The 12832-nt window shown below is 43.4% G+C and overlaps 1 protein-coding gene across 2 annotated transcripts in view; it reads right to left on the reverse strand.

Moving 5' to 3' along the window:
- Window positions 1-12832, reverse strand: part of AGK (acylglycerol kinase) — a 71937-nt gene that overhangs the window by 44937 nt on the left and 14168 nt on the right. The gene's annotated exons all lie outside the window — the stretch shown is intronic.

Consider the following 12832-nt stretch of genomic DNA (forward strand, 5'->3'; position numbering starts at 1 on the left):
TCCTTGAAAGCAGAGAAACATCCTGGCTGTGATCAGCAGCACGTGTGATTATGGAAGAATGGTCCTCGAGAGCTACAACCTTGCTGGCTTAGAAGACGTAAGTCAGGATTGTGGGTACCCTCCAGGAGCTGGAAAGGCAAGGAAATGAGTTCTCCCCTCGAGCCTCCAGAAGGAATGCAATCCTTGATGACACCTCGATTGTATCCCAGTGAGACCTGCATTGGACTTCAAACCCACAGAACTGTTAAGATAATGAATGTGTGTTGTGTTAAATCACTAAGTTTGGGATAATTTGTTAGGGCCGCAATAAAAAATGAATGCACCTATCCTGAATTTTTCTTATCCAGTGGAAATTACTCAGGTAATTTGCCAGAAATAAATTTGATGTTTAGTTACTTCTGTTTTATCTGGATCTTTCTTTACATCACTGTCAGACAATTAAATCATACGGAAAACCTTGGCATGAGGCAAAATTTTGGCTTGCAAAAATGAAAATTCATGAAATATGTTCATCTATTTAACATAAAGGTCTCTAAATGCGTTTGTCATTTATACCCTAGGAGCACTCTAAATGGCTGACTGCCCACAGGGCTCCAGAATCTTCTCCTTGTAAGAGACAATTCTAATGCCTGTTGCTAAGATAACTGTTGTAAATCAGGTCGAAGTTAAGAAAACTAGTACCCAGAAAGGATGACCAATAAACAATTTACAGAAAAGAATTTAAAGGAGAAAAGGGTTATGTCATTTAAATTCTCTTTCTAGGCCTTTTTCATAATATCAAAGCCTTTGAATTTTGCATTTTTACAGTAATTCAAACCTAATTTTGATATTTATGGCTGAACTGAAAAAAATTAAAATGAGCCATCATTTGCTTTTTGCCATAGGTAGTTGCAGTCAAAGGCTGCTCAATGACTTTTCTGCCATAGCCAGGCTAGAGAAGCACCCCGAGATGTCACAGAGCAGTCAGTCAGCTTCAGTAAGAAAACGCTACCCAAGCGGAAGTATCAGCGCTGCCCATCTCAACCCAAGAACTATGGCCCATTAAAATCACAATGGCACCAGTACCTGCTCTGTAACCAAGATTTCTGGGGCACCAGTCCCTTGTCAAGTCTAGCTGCCATGCTCAGTCCCCACCTGCTTGAGTGCCACTGCTTCACTACCACCCTGCAGCAAGAGGGAGTTCCTTGTACGAGCTTCTCTCCCCTCCCCCACCCAAGATTCATAAACCCTCATATCTTGCTCTTCTCTCCTCATCCCTCTCCACCATTGACTGCTCTCAGTGAATCACTCTAACTATACACATACACACACACACACACACACATACACACACGTAGACACCTATGTACAAACTAGTAAAATAGTTTAAAATAATTAACATGTCAACAACCCTTTATAGTTGACTTGATACCTCCCGTTCATGACCTTCTGTACAACCATGAGGCAAAATACTGAATGCTCAGGAACTGCTGGATCCCGGAAGAAAACTAGGCTCCTTGGAGTAACCTGAGCACTGTCACCAGATCCCCATGGACTCAAGTCCCCAAGCCCAGCTTCCACACTACCCTGGGGGTACCACTTCCAGCCTTGCACAGCTGTGCTCCTCCAAGCACGTGCTTTACTGTTTTTTTCTAATGGAGGGATGAGGCCGTGCCTCCAATCCCTATCCTACAGACACATCCTGAGGGTTATTCTGTACAGCTCTCTGTGCTGCGGTGCAAGCTGGGAACCTGCCCCTACATCCCTGTCTGTTCTCCTAGCCAGCTCCTCCCCTGCTACGAGGGTCAGGCCTCTGAAGGTGACCGAAGAGACCATCCTCCTTATTGCATTTCAGCCGCGTTATTCCTGTAGACCTGGCTGAAAAGACAATAGCCCCCATATAGACAAGACTATGGGGTGGCGCCTTGGATCAGTTTTTCCTAAATTCCTTTTTTGCTAGAAGTAAAATTTTGGTGGTTAACTTGTGATTAAGAATATTACTGAAGACAGCTCTCTTGACTTACTAACACCGCTTGCTTTTATCAGAGTGCTATTCAAAATCAAAAGATGTTTTGATAGTTAATTTCCTGAATTTTAATGTGCCAAACGGAATTCACTGTCAGTGCCACCTGTGAGAAAAGCAGAATATATATCAAAGTAGCTACTACAAAAGAAAATCTCATTATAATCACACTTATTTTCCTTAATACCAAAAATGGTGTTAATCATTTTGGTCTTGCTCTCTGGACCATGCTGTTTCTAAAAATCAAACCTATTCAGATTCCTCCCACCACTGAGATATTCTGATGGTCTGCAGCAAGCTCTGCGAACTATTTCCAAAGAGAAATTCCAAAAGTGTCTCAGTAATGGCAGCACTGCTGGAATAAAAAATAACTTAAAATTCAGAGAGCAACTACCATGTCCCAGGTACTGTGGCAGCTGGTTTCATAAACCTTGAATCTTTGTACCAACCTGGCAAGGCAGGCGTTACGTTCTCACTGTACAGATGAGGAAGTTGAGGCTCAGAGAAGGGAAGTGATTTGCCCAAGATCACGTCACTAAGTGGTACAGCTGAGATCCAAACCCCTGCCAACCTGATTCTAATGCAAGCTTTCGTGCGTTTTCCTCTTAACGTCAGATAACTGCATGAGCAATAATCATTTGGATGTATACTTTATAGCACATTTATTAAATCAATCACATTACTTCCTAGTCTCATCTAATATAATGTTTTAGATTTACATTCATATGATACTTTTACAAGCTCAGGTGCAATAAAACTGCCCAAAGTAGTTGGTGAAACAAACTCATTTAATACAAAGTGCCAGGTACAGTACAATAAACAGGATTTGGACATGCCCTGGAGCAGCTTAGGATTAAGTGGCAAAGAACAGCTTTGGTAGCTATCAGTGGTCCAGTAAAAGACGTGTTCTTGAAGATCATATGCCAGGCACGGTGCTAGGTGAGTGGGACATACTGGCAAATAAGTCCAGCATCCCCCATCTTCATTCAGGTTACAGGGAAAAAGGGAAGAAAAATGATTCAACAGGGAATCCCAATGTGATTTGACTTTTATCTGCTCCATAAAAGAGGCACGTAATAGGAGTACCTAACCTCGTTTTGAGGGAATTAGAAAAGGCTTTTTACAGGAAGTGGCACTCAGGTTGAGATGTAGGGGAGAAATAAAAAGCGGTCAGGCAAAAACAGGAAGGAGAATCTCACAAAGGCCACAGCAGGGTAAAAGCCTGCAATTGCTGGAACGTGACCCTGTAGGAAACGGAAGGCAGTTTTGGACAGCTGGGGGCGGCACGCCATGGGAGGCGCTGCGAAAGAGCAGGTCTGTAGAGTCGTGTCCCGGCAGGATCACCAAAGGCCTTTTAAGCTATTTAAGTAATTTGGATTCTATCCTAAGGGTCATGAGAAGCCATTAAAGGGTTTTAAGAAGAGAACTGATGTAACCAGCTTCACATTTTAGAAGGAACGTTCTGGTTGCAGTGTGAACAAGACATCGGTCACAGGAGACTGACTCTAGAGACCAGGGGAGTTCTTTAGGAACTGCAGGTCAGTGAGAGCCATGAGGACAGCTGGAACCAGGACCCCGGCAGTGGGGACAAAGAAGAGTACAGATTCGGCAGGTATTTAGGAGGTAAACTTAATGTCTGGCTTGTGGGCATTCAAAGATGGTGCCCACATTTGTGTGCAACCCATCGGATGGAAGGTGGCAGTTCACAGAGATGGAATGCAGTAGGACACAAGTTTAGGATGAAGGGAGGTGATTTAGTTTGGGACCTGCTGATCTGGGGAGGTAGTGGCGAGCATCCAGGTGGAGGTGTCCAGGGGACAAATGGGAATAACGCCTGGAATTCCACTCCGCCATCTTGACTCAAGATATCTATGGTAACAAGGTTGCCAGTTCAATTCCTCGAGTCCCGCAAGGGATGGTGGGCAGCGTCCCATCTAACTAAAATTGAACACGGCACCCTGAGCTGAGCTGCGTCCCGGACAGCTAAGTTGGTTGGAGTGCGTTCTCTCAACCACAAGGTTGCCAGTTCAACTCCCGCAAGGGATGGTGGGCTGCGCCCCCTGCAAGTAGCAACGGCAACTGGACCTGGAGCTGAGCTGTGCCCTCCACAACTAAGACTGAAAGGACAACAACTTGAAGCTGAACGGGGCACCCTCCACAACTAAGATTGAAAGGACAATGACTTGATTTGGAAAAACGTCCTGGAAGTCCACACTGTTCCCCAATAAAATCCTGTTCCCCTTCCCTAATAAAAATCTTTAAAAAAAAAAAAAAGATATCTACGGTAAGAGGAAGGGCAAGAGTGGATAAGATTACATGAGCAGGGTGAGAAGTAGAAGCAGCAAGTAAAGATGGTACTGGGACAACTGACGGAAAACACCAAATGAATCTCAAGTAAATTGAGACTACACCTCATTGGAAAGCCAAAGGAAAACGGTGATGGACAACGGAGGAAAAGGTGAAGCACCACTTTCCTTATCTCCCTTCATCCCTTTGATACTGCCTCTATTCGTGGCAAACTCCATGTTCTGCTGCTCCTAAAAGACACAGTGATTTACCCCTCCAAGGATTTGATCATTTCATCGCCTCCGCCTTTAAGAAATAGGAGGCCAAACACAGCAGCACCCGTGGCCTTAGCCTGCCCCACACAACAAAATCGATGGTCTTAGCTTTCTTCCTTGATTGCAACTGTCTTGAAGTTATGGATAATTCACCATTTTCTCTTCCACAGCACACAGCACACTCTGGTAGACAGAAGGTACTCAATAAACACTGTTTAATAAATAAGGAGCAAATGTTTGAACAGGAGAGACTGATTCATTGTGCTCACAGGCAGACTTTGTCCTACAGGAAAAACTGAAGGTTATTCTTCGTATGAGTATTGGGCATTTTTTTTAAATAACTTTTTTTTATTTTTCAATTACATTTGACACACAATATTATGTTAGTTTCAGGTGTACAATATAGTGATTAGACATGTATACAATTTACTAAGTGATCACCCCCATAAGTCTAGTACCCATCTGACACCGTACATAGTTATTAGAATATTATGATGGGGGAGATGGGGGAGAAGGGGAAGGGAAATACAGTTAATAATACAGTGATAAGTTTGCACGGTGACAGAAGTAGTGGGGTGATCACATCGCAAGGTATAAAAATGTTGAATGACTGTATTGTACACCTGAAATTAATATAACCAATATAAGATTGTATACCAAATATATTTAAATTAAAAAAAAAAATAAAGAAGAGGTGGAACATATATACAATGGAATATTACTCAGCCATAAAAAAGAAAGAAATCTTGCCATCTGTAACAACACGGATGGACCAAGAGGGTATCATTCAAAGTGAAATAAGTCAGACAAAGAAAGACAAATATAATATGGTTTCATTCTGAGTGTAGAATCTAAAAACAACAACAACAAAATGAACAAACAAAATAGTAACAAACTCATAGACACACAGAACGTTTTGATGGTTGCCAGCTGGGAAGTGTTGCGGTGAGGGGGTGAAAAGGGAGAGGGAATGAAGCAGCACAAATTACCAGCTATAAGAACAGCCACAGGGATGGAAAGTACAGCACAGGGAATATAGCCAGAAATAGTGTAATAACTCTGTATGCTGTCAGATGGGTACTACACCCGTTTGGCATTCCTGAACCACGGCATCAGCTGGGACGGTTCTTCAGTGTGATAACCACCAAAGGCAAGCGGAAGAGACACTGTGTGAATCTGGGAGAGGATACAAAACTTACAGCAGTCAGGGGAGCTTTACTAGATCAACAAGATCCCAGGAAATGTGAGTGTTTGCGTGCGTGGTGCATGTGTTTAGGGAGAGGGGAATGGAGTTAGAACCCTCTAAAAAGGCTAACTAAAGAAAGCACCCCCGCCAGAAAGCACCACTAACGCGGTTCCACGGGCTGAGTCTGGTCATCAGAGAAAGTCCAGATGCTACTAGGTCAAGAATCTGGATGTGAACTGAGGACCCCGTGAACAACAAAAAAGGCCTGTATATAAATTCCAAGCCCATGTCCTTCCCACTACATCATGCTGTCTCCTGAGAGAACTGAAGTTAAGTACAATTTAAAAGAGGTGCTACAACATGTAGTCATATCAAAAATGGTCCCTGAAGACCTGCTCAGTACTAAAATGCGGTTTCTTTGACAGAAACAAATTAGAAGCTTCTGGATTAGAAAATGAAAAAAATCTGCTGATGTCACTCAGCCTGAGGCTTTAGAAGAACATGAACAAGCCCGCTAACTGCAGGAAATGGGATGCTCTCCATTTCTTCTAAGCCATAATGTTTTATTTATTACTTTAGGACTGCAAAATAACATGAGTTGTTATTTCAATAAAAACTTTACATTGGAGAGAAAAAAATTACATTGATCCATCCTATTTACCTAAAAAAAAGATTTCCCACTACAGTCCAGAGGCAAATTATACAACGGTTTCTACCACCAGCTTTTTCCCTTGGTGCATGCAAACACAGTTTTTGCTTCACACAAAACAGATTTCAAGTTTAGATGTGTACAACTACTATTTCAACTTATCCAAGCTTCCAGAATACTTCATCACTACATTGCCAGCGGTGGTGCCCCCTGGTGGCCCATGTAACAGCAGGGGGGGTAGATATGGAATCAAAGATGAAACTGAACCATAGAGACGTGGTTCTCTTGTGTGCAGTGGCGGGGGGGGGAGTTTTTTTAAACTACACATCACCCCCCCAGTTCCCCATGGCCCCAGGTCCCCACCCAAACAGATAAGGATTACTGCAGTGAGCCTGTCGTACACATGGACCTGTGGACCGTATCTGCCCAACAGAAAGACATGATGTGACCAAACAGGAGGAAATGCAGCCTGCGAAGGAAGAATGCTTGACCTTCTGGGCCTAAAGAGTGTTCAGGTGGACAGGAGAAAATGGGTGGTGTGAGAGGTCAGAAACTAAGGAAACGGTAAAACTATTAATGATTTTTACAAGGATTTTAGGGACGCCTGGCCTGGTCTTTCATCAACCAAAGGAGGATCTCTCTTCTTGTTCTCCAGACCTCTCCAGGATGTGCCACCTGCTACTTAAGAAATTGCTATCTTCTTACCTCTCCCAAGCACAAAGAGATAAAAAGTTCCAATGTCATGAAAGTATCGGGTCAGGAAGAAATCCTATCAATAACATTGTTAAGTGGTGACCGTCTTCACGTCAATGCCCCTTAGCGTGCAGAAGAGAGAGAAAATAGAAGCCCCACAGGTCATCGGTGGCATTAAAACTCCATCACCTGTGTTGCGGGTGGTGACAGTTTAGTGAAAGGAAAACAGTTAAACTCTACCATCACATGCAAAGGACGGGTGTACGGCATTGCTTCCTTCTGGACTAGTAAGAAGTATACCAAACTTGTGCTCAGGAATTTTGAGGTCAAATGGTGCCTCTGAATGGATTTCTTTAGTGGGCGGTATATTTAACAATCCAAGGATCAACATTTTTAACAATAACTATATAAAGCGAGCCAAAAGCATTTTCCCAAGACTGAATTTGCTAAAATGGGAAGGCAGGAGGGAGAGTGGGAAGGAAGAAAGGAAGGAGGGAGGGAGGGAAGGGAGTAAGGTCCATGGTTAGCAAGAATGAATAACTCAGCACAGAAATTAAACATCTAGTTAAAAAACGGATAGGTTAATACAAAAAGTGTTGTAGTATCTCATGTCTCGTTAATGTCAGTCTTCCCAGCGGGGCTTTGCCAAAATATGTTTTAATACGTAAGATGTGTGATTTACTCCCGAGATAGACATTTGCCCACTGTTTAACCATGGCTTCCTGAATATTTCCAGCAATTTCCAGGTCTCCAATCCCTGTTTTTACTATCTTTGTTTACTTCCTTGTCAAAATACACAAGCCCTATAGCAGCTGGGTACATACAATGCCTGTATCAGAGGCACCCAAGCCCAAATTCTACTTCCTGACAACCTAAAATGTTCTGGTTGGAAGAGCCCTTAGCAATGATATGGTCTGCTGTTTTCAACCTCCCCCCACCATAACCTGGTCCCCATCAACCAGATGATATGATAACATCCCACGAGTAACCAAGTTCACTACCACGGCGATTCTCACTTGGGCAAACACACAGAATATGCAGTCCCATCCCCAAGTCTCTAAGCCCCAAGTGATTCTGGTATGGTCACGTAAGCAGGGTGCTCTTCAGCACCTCCTGGGAGCTCCTGGGAAATAACTAATTGGTCTAGTCTGAGAAAGCTTCCGACCAGTGACCTGGCCACCATGAGACAGAAGTTCCTAAAAGACTTAGCAGTAGAACTCAAGTCTCCTGAGTCTCGACATGGCACTTTTCTCTCTCAATATTCTCTTTCTATTCTGTTCTCTAAAGACATTCCCAAATGTTAACAGTGGGAACAATAAAGCTCTGTCCTCCGTTTAATCATGTACACAGGCAAATGCCACCACTATGGTTACCTCAATTCATGAGTTATCAACTACAGTGATATACTTCTTTCTTTTTTGCAAGTGGGCTTAGGAAAAAGCCCGACTAAATCTAACCCCACCCTTTATTCAAGTACGCATGTAGCCAGACAAAGACTCAACCTCCCCTCGAGGAGGAGGCCCAGCTAATAATGTAATAGCTGCCGTGAAGCTCTAGTTAGTTGCCTTTTCTTTCTCAACCTCTGAAATACAGAAATCTCCAGACCACCTTCATCCAATCGTATTGGTTCCCAGCCATTTTAGTCTGTACTTACGTGTACTTCAGCCGAACAAGACACTACTTCTAGGTATTTCAAGTACCTCCTACTTTCTCGGGTTTTCTGCGCACCATTTGCCCCCCCGCTCCCCAATTCGGGACAGAAAATTAATGAAGAATGGGAATGGCATCCCCGGAGGGGTCCTCTCACATAACTAAGCTGATCGTTTTGGTCTGTTCTGTAAAATTTTCCCAAGAGATGGAAATGGGTTCTGCAGTTTATCCCTCATTCTACTGGGAAAAATGGAAGTAAAAAAAACTTGTATCTTCACATCTCGCTCTTTTTCTCCTCTTAGACCATGTCATTAGTCTATTTTCACCTCTTATTCTCGCCTCAGCTTTTTCCAAAGTATCAATTTCTGCTCCTACTCCAACATCCTAATGTTCACAGGAGCCAAGTGAGTTGGTGGAGCTCTGTGCACGGTCCCCGGCTGGCTGCCACCTTCATGTGCAAATCCAGACTGTGGCACCATCCGGTAATACTCTGCCACTAAAGGGACTCGTTCTTTGAGCTGCGGCCACCAGGCACGTTTGCAATGATTTCCACCCTAACGTAATTCTGCTAAGTATTCTACTGCCATTCCTTTATGGTTCCTTTATTTCTTCTACTTCCTGCTCTTTTTTCCATTCATTCATTCATTCATTTCCACCCAAGTCCCCAATTTAAACATTCTAGGCCAGATACATTTTTTCTACATACTGTATAACATTAACTTTACGAGGCACTCAATCTTTCTGTTTTATTGACCATCATACATTTGTGTACACAGTTACAAATACATATTGAGTGTCAATTATATACAAGATACTTGAATCGTAGAGATTATGACAGCTATTCAAGAAGAAAACATAGGCAGAAAGAGTCCCTTCCTATCTCCCTCCCACCCAAGTTGTTCTCTATAAATAGTGTGTATAAAATAGTATTTACTTTGGGCTCCAGAATGACTTATAAACTCATAAATTATATTGTCAGTATTGTGCAGTTCCACATGAAATATTTGGGAAGTCAGCTACTACCTAGAGAGGGGTTAGTTTTAGCACCAGCTATGATTATTCTCGCTGCAGTGCTTGGAGTAGCTAAAACCACTGATAGAAATATCCCTAAAAATTATGTAAAAGCAACAAAACCAAATATAACTTAGATATATTGCCTGCCCTTCCATCTCAGTCTCCCCACACACATCAACAAACATGAGGAAGAACCAAAATAAATAACATAGATTTCAAAAAAAAGAAAAAGAAAGCTGTTTTTTAAATAACCTGACAAAAGAGTTGAAAGGAAAGGGAATATAAATAAATTTCATTATGCTTAAAAAAAAAGTTTCCCCTATTCCCAATCAAATCTGGGCTGACAGGCATTTAATTGCCCATAAATGAGCTTCCTTAAATAGCACTTGTTAATACCCCCAAATTTCAGCATCAGCTTGCGCAGAGAGGTGGGGGAGAGGGGGAAGACAGAGACAGAGACGGGGAAACCTTGAAATGGCTGAAAAGCAAAACCAACTGCTTTCTTAAATTTGCGATAAAATCTGCAATGAGAAGCCAGGAGGGGGGAAAGCCCTCGCTACCCTCTGTTGCGGCTGAAGCAGCCACGCCCGGACCACCGACTGCAACGTCCGAGGCTAACCTGAACTGATGTCCAGGTGAAAAACATGTGCTTTGTCAGAAAACCCAGAGACCCTGCAAAAAGAAGCACAAGACATCACTGAAACCATGATCTGTACCAAAAGAAAAAATACAGGTCTAGCCAAGTATGGCTCACGGAACCTAACACATTTCCCCCTGTATATCCTGTCACGGTCTCAAATTAACCTATCTAAAAGGGAATATAATACCTTCTCCTTCAACCAATTCTCCTGGCAACTTTCCTCTTTCTGAACTACCAGTTATCCCAGTCCAGCAACCAAAACATGATTTTCCTACCTTTCTCTACTTCAACCACCCACTCAATCTACTATAGGAATGGCTAGCATTTAGCGAGAAGTCACTATTAGCCAGGCTTAGTACTGGGACCCGACATGCATCGTCTCATTTAATTCTTACAACTGTCATGCAGGGTCTCAGCTCCCACTCCCCGCATAAGGATGCAGGATATGGTGAGGCCAAAAAGGAACACCCACAGAGCCATAGATGGGGGAGTCAGACCACTATAGTCTCACTTGCAACTGGGTTGGAGACACAGGACGCAGGAGCCACACTATCCGCAACCTGCCGTCCACTTCTCTCTGCCAACCAACCTCACTTGCTAACTGCAATCCGCACTTGCTAGCCCCCAATTGCTGCTAGCGTAGCCACGGCAGTTATATTAGGGGCCAATGGCTCACTGGTTACAGCTGACGGCCAACTAGCCACAGCTGATGGCCATCCAATCACAGTTGATGGCCATTTACTACCCGAGTGAGCACCTTTCCATGGGAGGCCAAGAGCCTGGAAACTGCACTCCTGGCTCTGTCCCGACAACAAATAACCTGTGAAACAGATCTCATTATCCCCATTACCTCTAGGGAAACTGAGGCACAGAGGTTCAGCTGATTAAGTAACTTAATGAAGATCATATAGCCAGTAAGTAGGAAAACCCAACCTAAACAGAAGTCTGTCCACCTCCAGCGCCCATGTCAGGTATTATTCACACCATTACAACCTACCTGCCCATTATATTTCCACTTCTAAGGCCACCTGTCTACTTCCAGCCTTTCTTACTTTCTGTGTAAACTACTGAAAGGCCCTCTCAGCTTTCACATTTTCTACTGAAAAGAAATGCGTCTCGATAGTGAAGTGAACTCTTTGCCAATTTCCAGACATACATTATGCATTTCCACTTCCTGACTGTGTTCAGGTCATTAATACCACCTAGACCACTGTCCCAACTCACTCGGCAAGGCCCAGCTCAAATGACATCTTTGTTATGATGCATTCTCTGATAAGAAAGGAAGAGCCAAAAGAGGAGGAAACGAAGCGTTATTATTCTGATGGCCTGCTTTCTTTGTGCCAGGCCCTGTTGTTAGAACCTGCATGACAACCCAGTGAGGTGGGTATTGCTCTGGTCTCCAGTTTGCAGACAGAACGGACGCACAGGGAGGTTAAGTAACTTATCCCGGGCTGCCTGGCTGCTAAGTGTCAACTCCGTATACTAGGTACTTGCTCCTTCTCTTAACAATTTTGATTTAGGGAACTCTCAGAACTGACCCTTCCTAACTTTCTCCTGGAGGCCTCAGGCTGATCACATCTGAATCCACTGATCCATCTTAATCGCCTCAAAGCAGGATGACCAGACATCATGTAATTCCCGATGTGACACAGTAAGAAATCCACCTCATGCCTCTGAAGCATTCAGGCCAAAAAACATGAATCTAATTCTGCCTCCAGAACAGTGCTCGTCAAACGTTACTGTGTATACACATCCCCTGGGGGCTCTGGCTCAACGCACATTACGACAGGGCAGGGCTGATTTGGGGCCTAAGCTTCTGCATTTCTAACAAGGCCCAAGAATAACCTGTGCTGCTGGACCACAGCCCATGCTTTAGAGAGTACCACCGAGAATGTGGATCTAATCACCAGTTCACAAGTCACAGGCGAGATGGAGGAACACTTCAAACAACTCACGGCCAGGCCGCGCGTGGGGAGGGAGGCACTTGCCTCAAGTGCACGATGTGTAGGAGCTCCACAAACACAGGAATGCAGACACTTTATTACAACACTTTCAGGAGTGAAAATGGATGCAAGAAGACCCTGTGGCGAACACAATCCATAGTCACAGTTTTCAGTAAAGACAGAATCAGTATTAACGGTATTTCTTTTTGTCTTATGCTACAATATGGGTCTGCACGGCACTGAACACCAAATCTAGGGGATACAAAACTACAGAAGTGGAGACCGGCCTCATTTGTAAAACAAGGAAGTCCTGTAAAAAGGAGGACGAGGTTGTAGTTTATAGGCTTAACAGGTAATATACCGAATGCAATGTATAAAACGTGTTTAGATATTGATGTGAGCAGAACTGTATAACAGAACTGGGTGACAAGAGGGGAAAGAGAAACAGACTAGGTGATATAAGAGATTTTTAATTCTGTAAGGTTCATGATAAT

Source organism: Rhinolophus ferrumequinum, chromosome 26, assembly GCF_004115265.2.
Source record: "Rhinolophus ferrumequinum isolate MPI-CBG mRhiFer1 chromosome 26, mRhiFer1_v1.p, whole genome shotgun sequence".
Lineage (NCBI taxonomy): Eukaryota > Metazoa > Chordata > Mammalia > Chiroptera > Rhinolophidae > Rhinolophus > Rhinolophus ferrumequinum.